The sequence below is a fragment of the Aedes albopictus genome, chromosome 3 (genome assembly GCF_035046485.1).
Source record: "Aedes albopictus strain Foshan chromosome 3, AalbF5, whole genome shotgun sequence".
NCBI lineage: Eukaryota > Metazoa > Arthropoda > Insecta > Diptera > Culicidae > Aedes > Aedes albopictus.
The window spans coordinates 78,762,369-78,789,171 of NC_085138.1; the positions used below are offsets into that span (position 1 = coordinate 78,762,369).

The 26,803-nt window shown below is 38.0% G+C and overlaps 1 protein-coding gene across 1 annotated transcript in view; it reads right to left on the reverse strand.

Moving 5' to 3' along the window:
• The window catches only part of LOC134291305 (homeobox protein goosecoid-like), a 67,319-nt gene extending 56,611 nt beyond the window's left edge, over positions 1 to 10,708 (reverse strand). Inside the window, exon 1 of the mRNA XM_062858874.1 lies at positions 9,512 to 10,708. The gene's annotated coding sequence lies outside the window, so the exon portion shown is untranslated. The remainder of the gene's footprint in view (positions 1 to 9,511) is intronic.
• Positions 10,709 to 26,803: the final 16,095 nt, after the last annotated feature.

A 26,803-nucleotide genomic window follows, 5' to 3' on the forward strand; every position in this document is an offset into this window, starting at 1 on the left:
AAAAATAATTAGTGAAACAAATTTGGAAGAATATAAGAATCAAAGCTCGCCTAGTGTAGTTCATTAAAGTATTTCCAACATTTTGTTTGAAGAATTTCTGTAATTTTTCATGAAGTTCTTTGATGTATTATTTTGTTGAACTGGTGAAAAAAGTTTTCGGAGAAAACTAGAGTGAGTTGTTGGAAAAATCCCTTTTTGTGAAGCTTCAGCATAAACTCCTGGTAAAATTCCTGGTCCACGAAATTCTGGAGAATTAGGAGATTTCGTATTTTCGAAACTACGATCTAGTTTCACTACCAATTGAAATTCTCGTGGGAGAATACTCAATTCAAAAGCATCGGGAGCAATCTAGTTGTATGATTTATGGAAGAATTCTCAAATAATTGATCTGTTTGAGGAAAATACTTTCAAGAATTTCTGGAGAAATTCCTAACATATCTAAAAATGTGATCAAAAAATGAATCCCTAAGAATTTCGTATTGCAATCGCTGATGAAATAATTGAATGCTAGATCAGACAATATCCTAGATTTCTTTGGTCTCTTGAATTTATCCTAGAATTTACGATTTCAGTTTAAAAAACCTGCCTGAATTGCTTCTGTAGCCATTTTCGCTACCATATGTTCGCCGCTGGTTTTTCGGTGAAATAACTTAAGAACGATCATCAAAAACGCGGATTTCTCTAGAAATTGTTTCCAAAATTCTATCACGAGTAGTCTTTCCAGATATTCCACCAGAAGTTCATCTAGAATGTTTTTTTCTAGGCTTTCTGTTTTTGCCTATTGAGGGATTTGCACAAAAGTACACGCGGCCTATCACTTCCGAAAGGTACACTCGCGGTTTTCATTCCCTTTACTTCATCATTATGGAAAATAACATTGTGGCGTTTCCTACGCTGCGGCTGTTCCTTTCGAAAACGATAGACCGCGCGAACTTTTGAGCAAAGCCCCTTTTTGAAACATTTCAACGGCCACGCGGTGTTTACGTTTCAAGAAATCTGACAATATTAGTTTACCAAACGAACTTACCGTATGCGTGATAATGTTTGCACCATCGTTAAATAAAATTCCAGTTTTACTTGTGAAGACAATGTATTGGTTTTATTTGCAGGCATTTAAGCTATAACTCATATCATAGTAGGCTGTGGATGAAAAGTGTTGATTTTCTTAGTTTAACACTTGCATTATGACTAAGTGGTAACCTAGCTCGTGATTTGTCCACGCGCAAATGTCGAAAAGTGTCCGTGGTAGTGTCAAAGTCAAGATTAACAATTTTTGAATTTTTTTTTTTTTAACATTGCCTAATGTTGTAGACATTGACACACAAACAAAAGTTATAATAACCATTGATTCTGGAATTTGGTACGGATCGATAGTTTTTCGGAAATCGATAAAAACGGAGGTTGCGTTCGGGCAAATTCAAGACTTTCTTATATGGCGCTACTCGTAGCTCCTGGATGCCATTGGTAATAATGTAAGTTTTTTTTCTATGGTCGAAGGATCATAAAGGCCACCGTAATTTTCCTTTTCGATATGCCATGCCGTTAAGTCGCTGATTTCGCGTTTCTTTGCCATTTTTCTCATTGAGCGCATATAATTCACCCACATCTTTTTTTTTTTTGGTGGCAGGATAGCTTTCTTAATCCATGTTAACCTTGGACGACTAGTGGACACCTTCGGGAATAGTTGCCCTTGCTTTTTTTCGGTCTAAGACTGTTTTACGGTTCTCCTGAACACTCCTGAAATGTCTTTTATAACATTTGCGCGTGGACAAGTCCCGAATACCGCTGCCATTCCTTCATGGTGCAAATTTTAAACTTAAGAAATCGAAATTTTTTACCCGCAACCTACTGTGATATGAGTTAGAGCTTACGTGTATGCAATAAAAACCAAGACATTGTGTGTGCTGGTGATATGGGTACCTTATTTGTACGATGGTGCAAACATTATCACGCATACGGTACCAAGTATTTTTTGGAAGAGACTTCTGCAAATCAACCTATTATAAGATTCGTACAACAAATCCTAAATTCATAGTGTGTTACCTAGGAATTTCGACCCCCCAGGATTATCCACTTTATTTTTGTTTTCTTAAAAAACTGCATAATTTGTACTAGTTGGTAATCCACGAATTTAACGAGTCTTCAATGAAGTTGTTGTAACTTCAATTCCCATCATTGTGTACGAGGCAAACAGATCAAACAACACATGATTTAGCTAAATATTTAGTAAATTAGTTATAAACTAAAGGGTCATATGAATACTATGTTAAATCCAATGGTTTGAAAATATTCAATATTAAATCTCTTAAATTTATCTTAGTAAGTTACGTTTAATTTTCACTGTGTATCATATTTTAGAATCGGGAAAATGTTCAGAAAGCTACCGGGAAAACCGGGAAAAACTCGGGAATTTTATTTGCCGCTCTGAGTGGCCACCCTGAACAGCGTCACACGAGATGTTCGAAAAGTGTTCCTTTGTTTACCACAATGGGCGAATGGGCGATTTCTGCAGAACAGCAACTAACAAATGCACTTTTCACGATGTTTGATGGACTACGTGGTTCAATAACAGTGCTACCGTGGATATGATGCACTAGGCCGGTAAGTAAAACAGCATTTGGTGATTTTAACGACGGAATTGCAGCTTGTTTTGCTGCTTGCACCAGGACGGCTTAGAACTACGTGCACTTCATTCTATTTCGCACACACACTGATTCCTCCAGGAATTCCTCCGGAGATCCCTCCAAAAAATATTCCGGAGATTCCTCATTCAATTCCTCCAGAAATACCTCCTTGAAATTTCTCCAATAATTCCTCTAAAGATTCCTCGAGAAATTCCTCCAGAAATTCCTCGAGAAATTCCTCCAGAAGTTCCTACCGGAATTCCTCCAGAAATTCCTCCCGGTATTCCTCCGGAGATTCCTCCAGGAATTCCACCGGAGATTCCTCCAGGAATTCCACCGGAGATTCCTCCAGGAATTCCCCCAAAGATTCCTGCAGTAATTTCTGGAGGAATCTCCAGAGAAATTCCTGGAGGAATCTCCGGAGAGATTCCTGGAAGAAACCCCGGAGGAATGTCCGGAGGAATTCCTGGAGGAATCTCCGGTGCAATTCCTGAAGAAATCTCCGGAGGAATTATTGGAAAAATCTTAGAAGATATTGTTGGAGATTTGCTCCAGAAGATCCTCTGGTGATTGCTCAAGAAATTGCTTCGTGGATTTCTCCGGTAAATTTCTCCAGGAATCCATCCGGGGATTCTCGGGGAAGTCCTGCAGAAGTTGTGGAAGAATTGCACGAGAATTTCAGAGGAACTCCTGGAAAATTTCCAGAAGAAGTCATGGTGGAATTATTCTTGAACTTCTGGTGGATTTACCGAGGTAATTTCAGATGAGTTCCTGGGAAACTCCTGGGGGAATTTCCTGGAAACTCATTGGAGAATCCCAGGGGATTCTCTGCAAGAATTCCCGGGGAACTTCTACAAGAATTCACCGGGAACTCTTGCAGAAATTCTCGAAAATCCCCTTGATGAATTCCCGAAGGACTCCTGGAAGAATTTCTGGGGAACTCCTGGATATACTTCTTAAGGAATTAACGGAGAACTTCTGGAGGCATACCCGGGAACTCTCGGAAGTTTTATCGGGGATTTCTCAGAGAAATTTTCGGAACACTCCTTGAGGAATTCTCGGGGAACTCCTGGAGGAAAGGTCGGGGAACTTCTGGAGGAGTTTCCGGAGAGCTCCTGGAGGAACTCCCACGGGAATTTCCGGGAAACTCCGGAGGAATTCCTGATAATTTTTTTGGAGGAAGAACTGGAAGAGAACTTCTGGATGAATTCCCGTGAACTCCTGGGGGACATTCTGAAGGAATTATCGAGGAACTCCTGATAGAACTCTTTTAGGAATTTTCGAGAACTAGCCAGCTTGTCCTGGAATTAAGAGCTATTTTCATGAGGAACTCAAAAACGCCATCTTTCCGAAACTCCCAGAGTCCCGAACTTCCTTTTGAAATCATTAGCTTCTCTTGGACCGACAGCTTCTTTGAAGAACTTGAGGAGCTTCGCCAAATCATTAGTTTTTTAAATAGTATTTCCCGCTTCCTGCAGAATCTCGGACAATGCCCGGACTCCTATAAAATCATAACTTTCTTTTATGAGAATGGAATTCTTGGAATTTTCTTCCGTATTAACTTCTTTATATCTCATGGATTGACCAGGTAGTTCTTAAAATCTTTGGGTTTTTACTGCACTAATTTTCTCTCTATAACCCCATTATCGTCCCCAAGATCGTCCAATAATTACCACCGATAGAGCGAAACAGAGCAAGAGCAATGCTGCAGATTCTCACTTAATTATACTTTCTTCCAGGAAACAAACTTATTCATCAAACTGAAGTTGTTTTGAAATTAACCGCAGGAAATCCACGCTTGCTTCCACGTTTGCCGCAGCGGCAGAGTTGCGGATTTTTTGTGAGTACATACCACAGTGCTTCCGCATTCCGTTGCACTTCAAACCGATGTTTTATCTTGAGTTCTTCCCTTGCCAAATCTTTAGCCTTGTGCACTATAGGCCTAAGGCCCCTGTGTACTAACAGCTTAATGCACACTAATGTCTTTGGTGCGAAAGAAGAAACAAAAATAAAAAGAAATGTCACTTTTACTCACGGAATAATGCATCGACATATTTTTCCGTACGGAAAATTAACAACATGACTGACAGCATCGCATGACAGTGCCATCTGCTGGCAAATCTTTTTGGCTGCGACATATCAACTGCGAACGCTAAAGTAATTTTGATTGCAACAGTTTTACTTGACCATTACTTGCCCTATCCTTTTACCAGGTGGAAACTAGCCATTAAGGAAAAAAATCGACTTTGAATTCAAGGGGGAAGACAGCTCACTCCAGAGCAACACTTTGTAGATCGAGCAACTTTGAGTTGCTCACATTTTGCTCCGAAAAATGTAATGCATGCGGCTGCTTTGATCTACATTAATCAAACCCACCACAAGAATGACAGTTTTGCAAAAAGTGTGGATGTGAAATGGCAACCATAATACGCGTCTGATTATTCATAAAAGTTTCTCAGAAATCTTGTGGAGGTACTTGGTGGTTTACTTGGTAAGGCACCTTAAATCTTTGGGCCTAAATGTGTAATATTCAATCCCGACGATGACACGGAGTAATACACGTACCAGCGAGGATGCGGTAGCAACGGAGAACAATTTGTTTCCATAGGTTAATGGCAGCAGGCTTGACAGAAACTCCCTCGCGAGAAAATGAGGAAGCGATTTCGGCGATTTTCTGAGGAGTGAAAATAAAACTCAAAAATCACAACGCAAATCCTCAACAGCACCGAGCGCGAGTTTGCCGCGCAGCGAGGAGTTCGTCCAACACTCATAATTGCTTGTTGTGATTCTCACGTCCACTCACACTCAAAAAGCTCTCGCGAGTTCCACTCCCATACAAAGAAAGACTCTCGAGGCGAAAATCGCACTCAAAAACCCGAAATAATCATCGGCTCTTTTTTCGTTCCCCTCTTCCTCGCTCAGTTTTTATTGCCTCTCTGTTTGGGGTTCGTTCGCTCACTCGCGACGAGGCAAAAGCAAAACACCGCTCTAGAGCATGTTGCAAAACTCTTTTGATTTCGAGGAGGATTATCAAGCCTGAATGGCAGTCAACGAATCGTTATGTGTCTTGAGCCCCCTTTTATGTTTGTTAGTTTTTCACAGTTGAAATATGATTATCTTTTCATAAAGGAAGATAATACTGTTCCATGCAAGGTTTTGTAATACTGTTTTCGCCGTCCGACAACATCTTTTTGAAATCAGACACTTTTTTACTACACAATCGCCAATCAATTGCTCAGTTTGCGAGTAGGCAGCACTAGCTAGTCTATTATAGACGATAAGTACCCCCAAGTCACCGTTTTACGGGTTATTTGCACTACATCAGGTCAGGAGCTGCACGAAGTTTTCAGCTTAGGTAAATCCGAAGGATCGTTTATCTGAAAATCACGTCATAATACTTTCGCAGCCAAATCTGGAACTTTGCTGGGCTCGACCTTCATTCCACTCTAGCCTAGTGAAACACTTTTGAACGCGGTCTCGTTCAGTATTTTTTTTACATTTCATATTTACGTACTTCACGTTGCAGTTGCATACGTTCATTGACAGCCACGGTTTCAATATAATAGCAGGTTGCTATTCGAGTTACTCGAGTTGCTCAGAGCTGCTCAAAATCTAGCTCCAGAGTAGGCTTGGAAGCAAAAGCTGTCTGCCCCCTTGTTTGAATTTTAAAAATGCCTTTTTTAGGGTTCAATTTGGATTTTTCCAATATTTTTTCTTAAAACTTGACTTATTTTGTGTTACTAATTACTAATATTTTTTGTAATAGTAGTATTTTTTTTTTACTAAACGCATTTGCAAAAAATCGATAAGAAAAAAATTAGACCTTTTCAAAAGACAGTCTAGATGAATTTTGATGAAACTAAGTTATGCAAAGTGGCTTATCTAGTCAAGGTTTACATATTCAGAAAGTTTCATTGTAATCTGAGAGGGACCTGCTAACTCCAAATACGATTTAGGACGGAATTTGCCATTTCCTTTTGTTTTTTTTTTGTAAATCGACGATGTTTTTTTCAGTGTACCGTCTACCCCCGTTGCACAATGGGAAAAAATAGGTATAAAACGCGAATAAATTCAATATCTCTGCTCGGAGTGGATGGATTCGAATGAAATTTTGACACAAACTGCAAAAATCTCTACAGTTTCAGATAAGGAGTGTGTCGTTCGCCGCACGATGCTGGAAATCCATGTATAGGCCCCGTTTTACCCCACTCTCTCTCTTTTTCATCTTTTTGGAAAAATCTTGAAGTGCAAAATTAATGTTTTATTTAATTCGTGTTTGTGTAAAAACTTTCGTAGTATCGAAAGGAGCTGGTTTGGCTCACCACACGGCCCTAAAAATTGAAGTATCTGCAAATAATCTCGAGAGGAACGCAATCGATAGAAGTAGGACCAACCCTATGTCAAATTCCCGATACTATGGAAGTTTTTACACAAAAACGAGTTAAATAAGCCATTTATTTTGCACACCAGTCGGGAATAGATGAAGATTTTCTCCAACATATGTGAGAACGAGAGAGAGCGGGGTAAAACGAGCTAAATACACTGATTTCCAGCATCGTGCGGCGTATGACACCATCCTTATCTGAAACTGTAGAGATTTTTGCAGTTTGTGTCAACATTTTATTCGAATCCATCCACTCCGAGCAGAGATATTGAGTTTATTCGCGTTTTATACTTATTTTTTCCCACTGTGCGTTGGTTTGAACGACACCTCATGCAAAGCAACAGGGTTCATTTTTTAATTTGAACTTCTAATAACCCTGTGGGCATCGAAAAACACACTGATGGTAACCCTTTTTGTTGTTTTGTTTTGATCCTGCGTTCCGTTTCATCCCGTTCCATGGGAAGAATGACGTTTGAACCATTTTTAGTTTGAACGATGTGCAGATTAGCGGGGGTCAAATTAAAAAGTGTTCAGATTAGATGCGGTCAAACCAACGAGGGTAGACGGTAGGACTCAATTTGGATTTTTTTCAATATTTTTTCTTGAAACTTGACGTATTTAGTGACTATTACCCATACAACACTTTCTTGTAGGAGTAGTCATTTTTTTATTAAACACATTTGAAAAAAATGGTAAAACAAGTTTAGCCCTTTTCAAAAGATAGTCTAGATAATTTTTGAAGAAACTAAGTATGCAAAGTGGCTTATCTAGTCAAGGTCTAGGGTAGTGGAGGTATTTTGGCCCACCTAGGAAGTTTTATGATATTTATCACATAATCTCTACTAAATCTTGGTAAATTTTTATTGGAACACGAAAAGTATTCAACTATGTGATGACCTTTATTTTGGATGTCAGTTAAATATGCTGTTCAGTATCAAAAATAGAGAAAATGTTTTCACTTCCAATGAAACGCACGGAAAAGCACCAAAAACAGAGAAGGTGACAAATTTGTAGTCGGCTTCGAAGAGGTATTAAATTTTAAAAATAAATATTTATTTCATGTGAATGTAGTTAGGGCCTTGTAAGAACTCAAAATAAACTGTTCTTAACTTCGGTGGAGCGATATTATTTACTAAAATGGTGGTTTGAGGTATGGCCAAAATGTGTTCAACATAATCAGATGTGAATATATTTTGGACCACCTGTCAGATCCATCTCTCCAGTTCCTTCTAAAGGGAGAAAATATTCATGCCAATGTAATGTACTCTAAAAACAGATAAATAGAATAAGTTTGGACCTCCCGTGATCTGGGTTGTTATACGTTTATTTTACAATGTTGTGGGTTCGATTTGTTCTAGCAACTTTTCGCCTTGTTAAAAATTTCGATTCGATTTGTGTCCTAACAACTTTTCGACAAGTTGAAATTTTCAGGTATTCAGTCATCCAGTTTAGAAAAGTTGTCCTTCTCGGCAATCAGTTGATGACTGAGACAATGTCAGTGACAATTTACGTATCATTCAGATTACTTTATTTTTGATGGCCCTTCTACTCATTACAATATGTGTGGAACGCCTTTATATTTAGCAAAATCTCTAGACTTTCACACTTATGTGAAGCGTTACGTAATTTATGCATGGTGACTGACGTCATGCAATAGTTAATAAATATACGTTTTGCGTAACATTTTTTATGAAACATCATACTACAATGCGTAAAAACTGGCAATTGCAACAAAATGTCATCTTTTTTACCGTTACGTAATTTTTAAACGTTCCCTGCCTCAAAAAATGAATGGAAAAGATGTAAACTTCACGTAGTTTTAACTATGTTTAAATTTTTGCTGAAGTGGCTTTCATTTCATCAATCAATTGAAGTTTAATTTGGTGGGCCAAAATATGTGCACTTGGTGGTCCAAAATAAAATCAGGTGGTCCAAAATAGAAGCCCGAGATTCTTCAGGAGTTTTGATATTTCTCGTATTTACTACAACAATTTTGAGTTCTGTTTGGCCTTTTTCGACAGAAAACATGTTGCTCTACGTGATGCCTACTGAAATTATACATATTTTGAAGTGGAAACTTTCTTTTTTCGCTGAATTGTTCATCCACTTCCTAAAGGGGTCCAAAATACCTCCCTTACCCTATACACCCAGAAAGTTTAATTGTAATCTGAGAGGGTGCTGCCAACTCCGAATACGATTTGGGGCGAAATTCATCATAACCCTCTTACTCGAGCTGGAATGACTAGGTCAGGTATTAAAAAATACCGTTATTTTTAATTCTAATCTTGAAAATCAAATTGCTGATATATTCACATATAATTGTACCACTCTCATATCTTTTTTAGAAAAAAAAAAAAAATACGTTGAAGATTCCATTTCAACTTGCCTTATTCCGGTATTCCTAATATTTAAAATTTTTATTTTATTTTATAATAAATTAAAATATGTAAATGTTAGGGGGGAAACAATTACCTACTAAAATATTTATGTCGTAGCCACTTACCTTTTTTGTTACGATGCTTCACTAGGGTGGTTAATCCATTCAATCCAAATCGCGGTTTTTCATCCTATGAAGCAGCACTTCAGTAGCGCCACAAAAAGGCAATCTCACTAAAATCCAATTATTCGCTTGCCACAATCACTTAATTAGCAACTTTTCGTTGAGGGGCATCACGTGTACAGCACAATCGGTGCATATCACATCTCATCGACACATATTCAGACAGTATAGCAACTCATCAGCTTTGCAACTTTTGTCAATAGCACTGAAATTCTACCTGATACAGGTCTTTCCGAGTTGTCTTCAATTAGCACTCCCAATAAACATCCCCGGACGGCATTTCAATTCGGAATGATTAACTACCTCTGCGTCAACAGTTGCACTCTTGGTAGTTCTGCAATTCTGTCATCATTACTTTCATGGACCGACGGACGACCAAACAAGAGGAAGCCCATCAACTGAAAACCAGCCACTTTTCGTTCCGGCAGGCACGTTCTACATGCCACACTAGACTATCCTCGACGCCCAAATGAGATCGTCATATTCGTCGTCGGAACGGTAAAACACTTGTCGTCTGATGGGGCCTCAGTCAATCCAAGCACTCTGCGGGAAACATAATCCTCATAGTAACGCTTCGGTGCGTTCTTCTCGGCCTACTTCAGCTCCACAAAGGCGGCGATGCCGAAACACGACACAACCTAGCGCAAAATGACCGGAAAAGTAGCAATAATGGTCATCCAGGGCAACCCGACATACACTCACTCGTCTAAACACAATGGCAAATGTGGAGGGACCACAAGATATAGCACTAATGAAAAAGAAATTCCAACAGCATCCCGACCTTTTCGGCTAGAGGCGCTCTCTACCGTCACAAACTGCTTCTATGATCAGCCCGAATGTAGCGACCAGTGCTCCTGAAAGTATGTGCAACGCGTTGACCGGACCAGAACCGACTGAATAGCAGCCATTCAGGCGGACCAGCATCAGGTTCCCTTTCGACGTCGTCCGCCGAAACGATAACGAGGGATGATAATAGTTCTTCCCCTTATCCTTCTGAACCCCCTCACCAACCAACCCTCGGAGGCTTATTACTGCCTGCCACCAAGCAGAGCGGAAGTTGATGAGGTTATGCAAAAATGTGTAATCGTGTGCCTTTTGCCGTTTTTACCAACCGCGCTCTCGTCGTCGGTTGGTCTTCCCCTACCGACACACCGGGGTTCTTCATTTAGTTTTATGGCTTGAATGGGAATGGGAGAGAGCGGAAGGATAACAATGATCACCGCCATACCAGCAATAACCATGGCGCGGTGGTGAAGAGGGTGGCAATGATGATAGCACAGATTCTGATGATGATGGAGAACAGGTCCTTGCTCTCTCTTCTCGCGCGCGCAGATGATGTGTGTGTGTGTGTATGCGAGACTCGAAGAATGTGGCCAATTTGTTGGTAATCCTGTCCTGATGCTTTACAGGTTGGCTATGATAGCTTTTAGAGGGGGAGGAAGTTTGGTCGAGGGTAAATGATGACGGCGTTCCTCTTCTATCACCCACCCATCGTACTTGATGAAAGGCGACGTCATTACAAGGCAGCGATTTGCCTTAATTTGCCGGAGATTTATTGGTTTGGGGAATGTTGCCAATTTGACATATATTTTTATATATTTTTTTATTTTTTTATTAACGCGAATTAAAATTTACTCTAAATTTTCAAAACGTTGAATTACTTTCAAAATTTCCAGCTAGAATAAGGTGAGGAGGCTTTCAGGAGGTAAAGGTCAGGAAGAAAAGTGCGTCTGCTGGCCAAAGGGGGTCGCGCACATAAAGGTTTGGGAACCTATGCTCTATCTAATAGTACACCGTAATTCATGATCATTAACTGAAAACAATTATGCACCGGCAGTTTAGATCTCGAAGGAAACCTAAATACGGAGAAAAATATTATGTCAATCATATTTCGGTCGCGAACAAGCATATTTGTGCACTGACTTTTATATAATCCGTTTTTGAGATTGTATTGCGCATAATATCATAGGACGAAGCATAACAGATGCTTCAAATGATCAAAATTGATGAACTGATTAGAGCAAGAAATATGGTTGATTCAATCATATTATGCGTCCACCAAAAATATTTATTGTTGATGGTTTGACAGCTCATTTATTCTCATGGTATATCCAAGCATATTTATGCTTGATTTAACTCTAAACTTGAGGCTGAAATGAACACAGTGGATAAGTACAATATCTAACCCTATACTAAATTTCAAATCAATTGGTTTGAAATTGACTTGGTTACAGCGGCAAGTGCCCAAAATAGGTACACCTGATCAAATGGTACAAGACCCTACATAAAAATTTGTTCAAATGAGGTCAAGTTTAGGATGAACAACTCAGTAATGGTCATATTTTTTTAGTGCAATATGCTCTATTTGTAACATATTGCACTAAATGCTATCATTACAGGGACGTTTGATTAGCAAAAATTCCCTTGTACATCCTTGATTTTTAGTTTTTGATTCAAATAATTACAAACTCAAACACGCAACAAAAAAAATAAGCCTCAACACTAAATGTGATCGCCACCGATTCTTCTCAACTATGCTTTTCGCAGGCTGTTGAAGACACTGCCAATGCACAGTGGTCCACAAACCAGATTTACGAGGAAAGATGCATTCAGCGCCTTCAAATGAGTTTTTAGACAAATATGGTCTTATACAAAGTTGTCCTTAGAAATAAGGCCCTCTTCCCAATGTGCATGCAAATTAGGGTGGTCCATATTTTCAAATAAATTGGAAACCAAACTTTTTTTTATCTGTATTAACGAGATTTTTAGCCCTAGGCTAGTTCATCTCGGGACCCACGCTTTACTTCCCTTCCGAAGGAAGAACCCACATTGTTGTGAGTTTGTCGGGAGTGGGATTCGATCCCAGGTCCTCGGCGTGATAGTCAAGTGTTCTAACCATCACACCAGATCCGCTCCACAAAAACTTTTTATTTGCATGATATACTACACACATTTTTCGGGAAAGTTGTAGATCTATCAATTTTGAGCAAGTTTGCTGAAGACAGCTTTTATGTAGCTTTAAAATTGGCCGATCTAGAGATATTTTTCTGAATAAGCTTAGGGTGGTTCAAGAAAAACCGGCTTTCTGGCATTAAATTTTTCAGTTTCGATTTTCATCAAAGTCGCCCAAGAAACACTTGTTAAGCATTTGAAGACGCGTCGTTTCGTGCGCTGAGATGGTCGTTATTTCTTTTGGTTCAATAGTTATAGGTGTTTTTCTTGAAACATCATATATTTTTGAAAATGTGATACATAGGGTATCGCGCCACTTGGGCGGTGGCTTCTATATTCGTCTGTTTTCCACTATAACTCAGTCAATTTTGAACCAATTGACTTGAAATGTTGTACACGGGTAGATACTATACCTATCTCACCCACCACATTCCAAAAGTTGTGTCAATTGGTTCAAATTTAACTGAGTTATAGAGATAAGTGACATTTCAACACACGAACACTAGCGCATATTTTTCCTCACACAAAAGTGCACGCCGATTGAAAGGCTATTCAGATTGCATAAGCAAATATTACCCAATCGAATTGGGTAAAACGGGTAAATAATGATAAAACTAACGTCCGGGGCAAGAGTGCAAATATTTTCCTCGCAGTTTCACAACTACATCTACAAAAAAGGCACGCATACATTTGAACGTGATTATCTCTATAGTGGAAAACAAACGAATATAGAAGCCACCGCCCAAGTGGCGCGATTCCCTATGACTAGGGTAACGGTCGAATTTTGGACCCCTAGAGGACATTAGTTTGAATTTAAGTCAAAAACATACATATTCAGAGGGTGTAACACATTATGATGATGTTCGTATGATCGTTAAAGCCTCCACTGTCCGTTAAAAATGCCCACAAGGTTATTTCTGGCTGAAAATTTGATGAAAATAACTTATTTTTGAAGCACCAGTTTTCACTGTTTTGGACACCCCAATATATTTTGGATCCTCTTAGGTATGTATTTTGGACACCCGGTGTTTAAATCCGTTTGAAACTATTTTCTGTCAATCTGCCAGTTGAATATGCTGGATCACATCCTAATTACTTGATTGACAAAGGCTGATTAGACGAACTTTGCGAATTTAATGCGCTAGAATGATAAACGTTTTTGTTTACATCTGCAAGTTTCCTCAGCACCGCAATCTCCTTTTGTAAACATGGTACGACACTGACACGGATGACGAGATTGATAAAACTGAATTTCAAGGAAAATAATGCTATTTCCAGTGCGGAAATGATTGCTGCCCGTGCAAAGCAATCTAATTTAGCGAATGATTCTAAAAATTTTCGCTATCTCTTCATTAAATCTGTGAAATTTGTGATAATACGACTCAGGGGGTCCAAAATATATGGGGGTCCAAATTATATTGGTTACCCTAGTTGGAGCAAACATAAAAAAATATCTTTTGCCCGCATTCAAATGTTGTTATAAAACATATCAAAAAATGTTGGGGTGTTATTTTTGCAACTCAAGTAAAACATATTTGAAAAGTGCCTATTTTTTCTAGAAAATCATCAATATTTTTTGAACGGAATGACGTAGCAACATTCTCAGCGCACGAAAATGCGCATTTTTTGAAGTCTAAAAGTGGTTCTTTGACGAGAAATTTGAAACAAAAAAGATAAAGCAATAAAACGATTTGTTCTAGCGTCAACTTTAACTATGGGAAAATGCTCCAAATTTGGTCAAAACAGATTAAACGCTTAATCTTTTTTGTCGCAAATAGCCTCGTGGTATATCTTGATAACTTTTTCAGTTCACATGATTTGTTTGTAAAACTAATAAAAATAGGTTTTTGTGCCACAGATACTATGGGACAAAATCGAACAGCAGAATGCCCACTTCAGTCCGACAAAGCACTAAGAAAAAGTTGTCGCAGATATTATGATCTCCATTTCACTAGCGGATAAATCTACAACCAACTGGTTCACTACTGGATAGCTTCTGATGTCCTGATCAACTTTGCCGAAGACGAAATTCTTCTATGTAGTCTGAATCTAGAGATACAGCAGCTAAGAATTTTTGGGATTCACTAGTGCAGAGATACAGCAGCTAAGACATTTTAGAACTCACTAGCGCCACCAAGCGGATAAATCTACAACCAACTAGTTCACTATCGGATACCCAAGCATTATATCATAACATTAATTCAATCGTATTATAGTTCAGCTAATGCAAGGTAACTTTTATTCTGGATCTGTCAAGTAATGAAGCGTTTAATCTACATTTAGAAAGCATTGAAGCATTATGGGATTTTGACAGCTCCGTATAGTTCTATACACGCTAAGCTCAGTTTACCTTTTTTCCAAAAAGTGCACAACCGCAAATATGCGTAAATGATACTCAAATATAGGTAAACAAGACTCAAATATGGGTAGTGTGTACCTAAATATGAGTAATTGTAACCCAAATATGGGTAAATATTACCCATAAATGCGAATGTGCACTTTTCCAAAATATGAGTTTTATTTACTCATATTTGCGTAAAGTTTACGCATATTTGAGTAAAATTTACCCATATTTTAGAAAAATAGGTAAACTGACCTTAGCGTGTAGGGCCGTTGTTTAATGCTTCATTACATTACCAAGTTTGAAGCTTTATCGCAATCAATAATGCAAGCATTTATTACTTTATATATGCTTTTACTCAAGCTTCCATCGTTGTATACAGAAAAAACTCACAAGGGAAGGTTACGATGGTGTCCCCCGGGGATTTCAACCGGACTATGTTTGTTGCATTCTACATGTGAAAATATGAATAAATCCAAAGCCTTTCGGGTGTTAAGCCAGTGGTGTAGTCAGGAGAAGCCCTCATAGGGGCAAATTAGGTAAAATATAGCATTATTGGAAATGCTCAAACGTCATCAAAATGCAAATTTCACAATGTATTGTAGTAGAAACAGGCAGAATATGCATGAATACATGATTTCGTATCAAATTTAATTTACCATAGGCGTTTCCAGGGTAAGAACCAGTTGAAGTTATTTTAATAAAAATGTATCACCTTGTTTATTACCCATCTCACCCTGTTTCTACTGCAATACTTTGTGAAATTTGCATTTTAATGACGTTTGAGCATTTTCAATCAAGTTATATTTTGCCTAATTTGCCCCTTTGAGGGCCCCTCCTGACTACACCACTGGCTTAACACCCGAAAGGCTTTGGATTTATTCATATTTCCACATGTAGAATGCAACAAAAATAGTCCGGTTGAAATCCTCGGGGGACACCAACGTAACCTTCCCTTGTCAGATAGATTAGCATGCTCAGATGTTGATGTTTGAAAATTTATATTAGGTATGTATGGTTTTTTGGTTTCTGGCTGGGACATGAAAACAATCAGATGCTGAGGGAACAAAAATTATGTGAGATATTGCCCCGATTTCACAAAAAAAGGGATTGAAGTGCTGTTTGTATTGTTTCTTATTTATTGTATTTTTGGTAGAAGTGAGCAAGTATGAAAACAATAAAACAGAATCAACCAAACGAATTTATATCTTTATATTATCTTCGTTTGTGGAATCAATCGGTTCTGTAATCACTTGCTTTCGAATGAATATGGGAGAGTAAGATAACTGATGGCAATCAGACCCTAGCACAACTTTTAAGAGCTGCTGAAAACACAACGTAATAAGACACGAGCTGAGTATACGTTACTTTATTATGCACATTTTTACAGGTGCAAAATACATGGTAATTGTAGCACACAGCGTTAGTGCGTCCGAGTTCCATCGTGGTCCAGTTGCAGCAATCTAGGTTCTACTCCCGAAATAAAATAAAAACACATCAGAGTAAGAGTATCGGCACAGCTATGAGAAGATAAAAATAGATGGAAAATGAAAATAACTCTTTTTTTCTTTTGTTGACATGATGTCTTAAGTATGCATTCCATACGATTTCATTGCATTAGCTATATGGTACAATCATTTTATATGCTTTAGCAATCACCATAGTAAAGCTTGCTTTAATTCAACAATAGTAGCGCCACTTTCGACTTTAAATCTACTTTAACGGTACCTATATGACAAAACAACCTTATACCGCGTGTCATATAATGCACTATAAAGCGAACCCAAGTAACCATGACGCTGGATATAGAGCATTAATTTCGCTTTATAGTGTATTATATGACATGCGATATAAAGTTGATTTGTCATATAGGCACCATTAAAGTAGGTTTAAAGTCGAAAGTGGCGCTACTATTGTTGATTTAAAGCAAGCTTTACTGTGGTAATTGCTAAAGCATATAAAATGCTTGTACTATATAGCTAATGTAATCAAATCGTATGGAATGCATACCTAATGCATCATGTCAAAAAAGTAAAAAGTATGTTTTTTATTTTTCTACCTTTTTTGATCTTCTCATACCTGTTCCGATACTCTCACTTTGATGTTTTTACCCGGTTTTTTATTGTATTTTGGGAATTGAACCTAGACTGCTGAAACTGGACCACGATGAAACTCGGACGCGCTAACGCTGTGTGCTACGATACCATGTATTTTTCACCAGGAAAAATGTGCACCATAAGGTAACGTATACTTAGCTCGCGCCTTATTGAGTTGTGTTTTCAGCAACTCTAAAAAAATGTGCTGGGGTCAGAATGCCATCAGTTATCTTAATTTCGAATATAAATTCGTCTGTGTTGATTGTTTTTTTTTTTGTTTTCTAGTGCTCACTTCTACCAACAGAACAATGAATAAGAAATAATACTAACAGCGCTTTAATCGTTCCTTTTATGAAATCGGGGCGTTATGTTAAATAAGGAAACCAATACCACACATAACTTTTGTTCCCTCAGCATCTGATTGTTTTTATGTCCCAACCAGAAACCCAAAAAAACATACATATGGAATATAAATTTTCAAACATCAACATCTGAGCATGATAATCTAAGTGCTACGCAGCAATCCATGGACATTTTGGTTTGTTTTTCTTTTGTTTTGAATGGTTCTGTTTCTTAAAATGTTTTGCAGTTTTTTTTTTCGAACTGAGGGGTATTTTTCTGTTCACAACGATGGAAGCTTTAATAAAGGCATATATAAAGTAATTAATGCTTGCATTATTGATTGCTATAAAGCTTTTAACATGGTAATGCGATGAAGCATTAAACAACGGCCCTGTAGAACTATACAGAACTGTCAAAATCTCGTAATGCTTCAATGCTTTCATAATGTAGATTAAATGCTTCATTACTTGACAGATGTAAAATAAAAGTTATCTTGCATTAGCTAAACTATAATACGATTGAATTAATGTTATGATATAATGCTTGTGGTTACTTGGGAAATTATTGCTCTATATCCAGTGTCATGGTTACTTGGGTTTAAGAGGCGCTTTAATAATATTAAGATGCTTTCAGCGTCGTGTCAAGAGGCGTTAAGGGCGATTCAGAGGAATCTAAGGAGCCTTTATAGGGCGTTACAGGGAGTTTCAGAGGCTTCTCAAGGCATTTCAGATAGTTTTGGGGGGTTTAAGGGCGTTACTAGAGCTCTCAAGAGTGTTTGGTAGCATTTCAGGGACGTTTCAAGGGGGTTTCAGGTTCGTTTCAAAGGTTTCTGGAGCCTTTTATAGACGTTCCAAGCAGTTTCAGGCACATTTCAAACTGATTATGATGATTTCAAGTGCGTTTTAATGAGACTACTGAGGTTTCAGGAGCATTTCGAGGCATTTCGGGGTCGTATCAGGGGGTTTCAGAAGCATTTTCAAATAGATTGTGGAGGTTTCAGGGGCGTTTAATTGCATTTTAGATGCGTTTCAAGAGGGTTCCAATGTATTTTGTGGAGGTGTCTCTAAATCTTCTCAAACTTCCTGAACTGAAATGCATTCGAAATCCTATTAAAACCCCCACGGACGCCATGTAACGCATCTGAGACCCTCCAAAAATGCCTGTGTAATGTCTCTGAAACCCGCCGAAAATCCTCTGAAATTTCCTGAAATGCCTCCGAAGTTTCCCTAAAATCCAAACCCATTCGCACCTTATGTAATGCACCTGAGACCCTCCGGAACCACCGAAAACTACGCCTCCAGAATGTAAGCATGAATGTAAGGTCGTAGTGTGTAACGGTAGTATGCAACATTTGCCATGACGGTTAAAGCATTACAACGATAGTGGTAAAAAAGTACTGTACACAGATAAAAATAATGAGATTTACACGTCATGTAAACTTCACTTTACTCGTGTAAACTTAATGTTATGATGGTTTACATGATATATCATGTAAATTTGTGTTATATGTCATGTAAACTCTCAGAGTCATGCTGAATTACATGACATATAATGGAAGTCTACATGATATTTCATGAACTTTACATGACATGTCATGTAAACTTCTATGATATCCCACGCTCCAATTATGTGCATCAAATGTCACAGAATTTTACACTCTTTTTTCGATCTGTGTACAAATCACTGACTGATATTCCCTGGGAGCCCCTGAAACGCCCCTGAGAACTCTTGATCGCTCCTTAAACTCCTGAATGAGATCTCCAGATACAGTCGAGACTCTTATAAGATCACTGGTCGGGGGGCGCAATAGGAATCCGCTTAATAGGAGACTAAGAGCTTATGGGATTTTGGCATTTTGGGGGTGTGGCCTATTATCTCGGGTGTGTTAAGAGTTAACGCAATACTTTCTTCGGCAAAGTTTTAGGGCTTGATAAGAGCTACCATTTAGAACTTTGGTTCATATGATTAGTTGGCAATTTGGCCGCTAGAGGGACCATCAACAATTTGATGCTAAATTGCACTACACTTATATATAACGCTCGCCCCTGTCTAGTAGGAGTTCGTTTACTAGGAGTCCGTTTAATAGGAATTCGTTTAGTGAGAGACTCGACTGTAGTACCACCTGAAGAACATTTGGATCTCTTGAAGCGCATCTAAGATCCCCTGAAACGCCCTTATGCCCCGCTGGAACACCCCTGAGACCCCCTGATCGTGCCTGAGACCCCCTGGTACCCCCAGAAACCCACTGGGACCTCCTTGATATGCCCCTAAGATCTTCTGGTAACTCGCTGAAAACCCCGAAGACACTTTCCCGCTAATTATATTTTTATGATCAAGGAGAGTGAATACTTTTTTAATAAATAAGTAGCATTTGCTTTTATAGATTCATACTGATCGCCTAATAAAATTACATTATTACATTTTCAAAGCATAAGCAATAGCGTGGTTCAAAAAATCGTTTTTGCTCCACATCGCTTATTCGATTCATAACCAGATTCTAAGTCTTCTTCCAAAAAATGAGCTGATTTGGTTGAAAATTGAGAGTGCACAAGCCCTTTAAAGTTTGTATGGGAATTACTATGGGAAAAGGACGTTTTTCATTCAATTGACCGTAGCATTTTCCCAAGTGCCCTAGAGTATTAGTTGACCCTTGGTAATCCAAGGCTACTCTATCAGCTACAACTTTGCCGAAGACCACATTCAAATCGGACGCTTCATTAATTTGTTATCGATTTTTATCCAGAATGAAAATCTTTGATCATGATGATTACACTATTCGATGGGCATCACTGCAAAAAGCCTTGAAACATAGTAGCCATGATTTATGTGTGCTATCTTTGGCGCCATGTGCAGCAATGTTGCCTGCTGGGAAGCTGAACGATCACTGTTAAAGTTTCTGCAGTTGGATGAAAATCAATAACTAATTAATGAGGCGTCTGATTTGAATGTGGTCTTCGGCAAAGTTGTAGTTGATAGAGTAGCCTAGGAGTACCAAGGGTCAACCAACACTCTAGGGCACTTGAGAAAATGCTACGGTCAATTGAATGAAAAACGTCCTTTTCCCATACTGCCGGTGGAAGCATAATTGTCCCATGTGCATTTTTGGCAATATTGAGATTTTGCAGCCCATGACCATGTATCGTGGGGTACTATCATATGGGGAAATAAAAATAGGTAGTTTGTTCCGAAAATTGTTGAAAAAATGCATGGCCGATTTGTAACATTCTTAAAAGTGGACGCATAAGCGTCACGTTTCATTGGAAATCCTATGGAACTATAAAATCGCTCTAAAACAAAAAATAGTGCTTAAATTTAAAATTGGTTGATGTTAGAACACGATTCAGCACTTATACTTCATAGTTGAGACAATTTACTTTTTTCGAACTTTGGACGCGATTTTCTCGATTGTCTGTTTTTGCACATGGGACATTTATGCGTCCACCGGCAGCATACTAATTCCCATACAAACTTTGAAGGGCTTGTGCACTCTCATTTTTTTACCAAATCAGCTCATTTTTTGGGAGAAGACTTTTAATCTGGTTATGAATCGAATAAGCGGTGTGGAGCAAAAACGATTTTTTGAACCACGCTAATAAGTAATGCGCTCGAAAACGGCCCCGCCTCACCATAATATCCAACCATCCAACCCAACCCTGCGGTCCAATACCTACCGGTGCCGTTGTTGATTGTCCCATCGTACCCATATAAAGGGGTGTAATATGAGATGCTCCCGACCCGAAGCCGGGCTGCGAAGGGAGAGAAGCCACGAGACGCCACCAATTGTGACTGCAAATAAAATCATAACACTTGACAACAATATCATGTAGCTTTAGAATGTGGGTGCTATTTCGCCCACAGCGCACACTGTTGCGGATGGCATAAAAACGTGATCGAAATTGTTTTGACCATGAAAACATGATTTTTGATCTTTGGTGTCTTCGGCAAAGTTTTTCTATAAAATAAGCCCTAATTTATGGAAACATCAGTTTTGTGATCAATCCCCCTAAAAGTGAGAAACGATTTCTATCTTTTTTATTTGTAAACTAAAAAAATATGTTTGTTCAGAGAAGTTGTAGACAATTTTACTAGAAACAACTTTGCCGAACATACAAAATTTCTATCTTTTGATTTGTATGCACATTTGAGGCGTTTTTTATGAAGCACCCCTAAAAATCAGTTTTTTGCTTATAACTTTTTCTATGCATTTTTCACAATTTCCAAATATTCTAGCAAATGTTTTGCCTCATTGAAACGCGTAACTTTCGCAAAAAAAGTATATATCTATCTCTTATATTTATCATGTTATTGGAAATTTCACTTTAAAAAATGCTTATGTTTGACATACCCATTTGTTAACTTTCGCACGTTTTCGCAGGCCAGGATTTTCACATTTGAAAATATGGAACGAGTTTAACTATTGCAAATATAGCCAGTTTTAGCCTGATTTCGCCTGTATATGAAAACTCACATACTAGAAATGACTATCATTATTAAATGTGTCATTGTAAAATGATCAACCTATCAAAAAATGTGCTTTTCTTTCATGATTTTCCCACATGAACACACAAAAACGTTTTCACAGAATCACTTGGAACTGCATCAGATGACTTTCCCATAAAATTTAAGTTTTTTTTTCAGATAAACAGTGGTTCTCAAAGTAACACGATAAGTCTCTTCCACAAAATAAACGATTTTGTTAAATGCTCTTGGTAATGCTCATAAAATGTTTCGTGTTCATGGACTCTTTGCAGAAATGTTAATTTTCAGAAAGTTCAAATAACAGCTCTATTGATTCGATTAAAATTGGTATGCAATTTGTTTACTTGAAAAATATAATTTATCTGTTATAATTAACACATATCATTGACTAACGTCATCACTAATTACATTGCTTCCAGTTACTATCTAGTAATATGTTTAGAGTTATAGGTTTTTCGCATCCTACGTTTATGATGTTATAGTTATTTTATCGGAAATAGTCCAATATTCCTTATTATGGGATCAGATGTTTCAAGCAGTTGATGTAAGAGATCTGTGTTTTTTGTATTTTGTATTTATTTGTATATCCATCTGACCTGTCTGGTCTCAATGAAATCTTAAAACTAGACTACATCATAACAAATTAAGAACATAAAAGCCAAGCGAATTTACATCAACAGTTTACAAAACATCTCACTTAAATACTGCATTAAGTACTACAACAAACAGGAACATCAATTTCATGAAATAATAATTGTATCATTTACGGCCTCCATGTATCGTTGTGTCGATTAATAAATTCACGAAACTTTACTCGTTTTGGCCAGGTAGTTCCACTCATAGCTTGTATTCTATAGTGTTCGTTCAATTCCACTTTAAATGATACATAATCAAGTTTAGAACTATCCGTATGTCTCGATACTAGTTTTTTTACGTTCAAATTGTCGATTGAATTAGTTCCTAAGCACCGAGACACCATTATGCTTATTTCGTGTTCTGTAACATTTGGGTTAATATTCGTAAGAAGCAAATCAAAAGTATTGTCGTCGTTGTTCTGTGGATGCTGCTCAACAGCTTCGCATTCAGTTGCATGAGAATACACACACGATAAGCTAGCACCTTCACGACAGCAGGGCGACGAAACAGGAGTTGAATGCTTATGCTGTTGTGTGTTCTCTTCGGTCGAAGGCGGCTTCCGTTCAGTGATAGCGGCTAACGTTTCGCATATTGTAGTAATTTTGGCTTTCATTTCCAATATCTCTTCGTCTACGGATCGAATTGTATCGGGAATGTGAACCGGCTCCCGCCGATCGCGGTATATGCAGAAATCAGCCATGCAGCAGTCACACATCCAAATGACGTTGTTGAATAACGCATTCCATTGCTCTTCGTCCACTCCGACACATGATGTGTGAAAGCGTTTAGAACACTTGCCTTCGCACACGGTATACTTGTCACCTTCGTGGATGCTTTCCGAACACTTTTCGCAATTCATGGTGAATAGCAACACAATGGAGCACTAGTGGTTGCGATCCCGTACCGCAAAAATCCGTGTACAAAAAAGGCAGTTTTTGAAGGCTTTATTACAACTGAGATAATATCACTCATGAAATCGTTGACGTATGTATACTAAGAGGTGTTCAACTGATCACGGAAATAATATAACTGCTATAATTAGCGAGAAATTCGCGTTCAATCGAGAGCAAACCGTAAGCACGTCATTCGATAAACACTGCCGAAGAACCATTTGTTAGTTTGGATACTTGAAAACTTACGTGTATGATCCTCTCTGTAATTCCTGATGTCTTTGTTGTGTGACTATTGTGCTTCCTCGGACAGAAAAAACATATATACAGTAACTGGAAGCAAAACATTTAACGATGACAGTAATCAATGATATGTGTGAATATTAACAGATAAGTTTTATTTTTCAAGTAAACAAATTAAAAATCAATTTCAATCGAACTCAGTTAATCAGTTGCTGTTATTTGAACCTTCTGAAAATTAACATTTTCGCAAAGTGTACATGAACACGAAACATTTATGAGCATTAGCAAGAGCATTTAACAATATCGTTTATTTTGTGGAAGAGACTTATCGTACTACTTTGAGAGCCACTGTTTATCTGATAAAAAAAACTTAAATTTTATGGGAAAGTCATCTGATACAGTTCCAAATGATGCCGTGAAAACGTTTTTGTGTGTTTATGTGGGAAATTCATGTAAGAAAAGCACTGAGTACATTTTTTTTGATATGTTGATCATTTTACAATAACACATTTTATAATGATAGTCATTTCTAGTATGTTAGTTTTAATATACAGGCGAAATCAGGCTAAAACTGGCGATATTTGCAATAGATAAAACTTGCTCCATATTTTCAAATGTGAAAATCCTGGCCTGCGAAAACGTGCGAAAGTTAACAAATGGGTATGTCAAACTTAAGCATTTTTTAAAGTGAAATCTCCAATAACATGATAAATATGAGAGACAGATATATACTTTCTTCGCAAAAGTTACGCGTTTTAATAAGGCAAAACATTTGCTAGAACATTTGGAAATTGTGAAAAATGCATAGAAAAAGTTATAAGCAAAAAACTGTTTTTTAGGGGTGCTTCATAAAAAACGCCTCAAATGTGCATACAAATCAAAAGATAGAAATTTTGTATGTTCGGCAAAGTTGTTTCTAGTAAAATTGTCTACAACTTCTCTGAACAAACATATTTTTTTAGTTTACAAATAAAAAAGATAGAAATCGTTTCTCACTTTTAGGGGGATTGATCACAAAACTGATGTTTCCATAAATTAGGGCTTATTTTATAGAAAAACTTTGCCGAAGACACCAAAGATCAAAAATCATGTTTTCATGGTCAAAACAATTTCGATCACGTTTTTATGCCATCCGCAACAGTGTGCAGCGCCCACATCCCAACGGCCAGGAGCAGGGTAATTGATCTGGCTTACCTACTCCTTCCGTTTATGTGTTGCTGCAGCAGCGTGGCCCCTACCAGCCACTCTACAGGTGCGGTTCAATGTGGTGGTGTACGCGAGGAAATTCTGCTCCTGCATCCGCTACGCTAATGAAGATGTCTGCATTGAGAAGCTCATCGAGCGGATGCGATTTCCCCTCCACAGTTCTTTTGCGCAAAATCGTCGTTTGGCCACCCACTCCCAATCGGAGAAAACTGGAGGAGCGCCATTTTACGCTCTTTGCGTACTTTCTTTTCAGTTGAACGTTCTTTGGTGAGCTGCAATGATAGTGAAATCGCATTAGATCAGCATCAATTTGAATAGCCGCGGATTTTAGATTCAAGCCGACGGTAAATTTGATATCAGTTTACCGACGGAAATTTGTGTCTTTTAATGTCGTCCTCTAATGCTTTTTTATTTGTGAGATACGCGTTGGTATTTCGACTACCACTTGTAGCCTTCCTCAGTGTCGATGATTTCTTTTTTTTAATAGGGTGACGATGGGTATTATCGGCAGGTTTGTGATGTTTGACATTTACCCTAACAAATCGTTCGGCCTATTCGGCCTAGTGATCTATTAAATAGCCCAACGACCCATTCGGCCTTGCGGCTTTCAATCTAACGGGATTTAGCCTAATGGTCTTCGGCCTAACCACATTGGGTCTAATGTTCTTTGGACTGATGACCGGCTCCCATTTCAGGCTAGTCATGCTTAATAGATAGAGTGAATTTACGATTTAATCGATTTAAACAACAACAAAATCAATGAATGTTCTTGTAGGGTAACCTGGGGTAATACGCACCCCCGGGGCAAAACGCCCTTATTTCATAATATAAAGAAGTTTGCTTCCGATGCAAGCAAACTAGACATGAAGCTAAGCCGGCAAGCCCAAGAATGACTAGAATATTCAAATGAAAAGCGTGGAAAACGCGACTTTCCACAATTGGAGAGAATTTGAAGCGCACGGAATTTGAGCGTTTGTGCGCTAATTATATGGCCCAACTAACAATTGCAAGTCACAAACGAGCAAGCTTGCTGAATTGTTGCTTAATAATGGTAATGATAGCTGAACCAAAACTATACTCTACACATTACTGTTTAAATGATTTTTCAATTGAGAAATGTTCGACTTTCCTCATCGGTATCAACAATGATAAATTAAAACACTTTTCAAAAGTTTAACAAGAAATTTATTCGACAAGCATTGATTCCTTAACAAAAGAGTTTAACAAAACATTTGTCTGCATCTTATTAAGCTGATGTATCGATAGCATATGCTCCTGATCAATGTGCTTTTCACTTGTCAAATAAACGCTTTCAGTCCGTCATAGTTTGACTTGGAACTTTGTTCGGATTATGGGATAAATCATGGCTAAAACTGTTTAGACAACCAAGTTATTAAAGAATCAAAATTTTATACAAATCACATAAAATAAAACAGAATAGAATTATGTAGTTTAACATTGAGTGCCAAGAGACGTAATCAACGTAAAAATGAGGCATTTATTTATTATTATTAGTCCGTAACAAGATATTTTGTTCCTTGATTATTATATTTTTTATCTTCCGCAGCAGTTCGATTGTACGAGACGCTTAGATCGATGCATTTGACATTGCAGTGCTGTCGTGTTTACTGAATATTGTTCCCACAGTCACCTAGATAACCAAACAGCATTCAGAAATCGACACATTTCAAGTATCCCTAAACATCCTTATGCACTATTTATTGAACATAATAACAAGATTTCATGACAAAAGCATAAATAAAAAAAATGCTTAACGGATCTTCGACTGAGCATGAGTAGATTACCAGAACAGATGCTGTGAATGCACCATGTCCAAGACCACATATTGTCATACATTTTTAAAGATCGATATTTAATTATAAAAATAAAAACATATTCAGTTCGTCTGGAAACAATATCTTCAATAAAGACCAACACTTTTTGGCCGCTTTCGATACAAGTTTTCTCACCGTGCGATAAACATACTGACAGCGAAATCAGAATGGAAAACATGTGTTTTGAGCTGAACAGTTGTTGAAGTCGACACTGA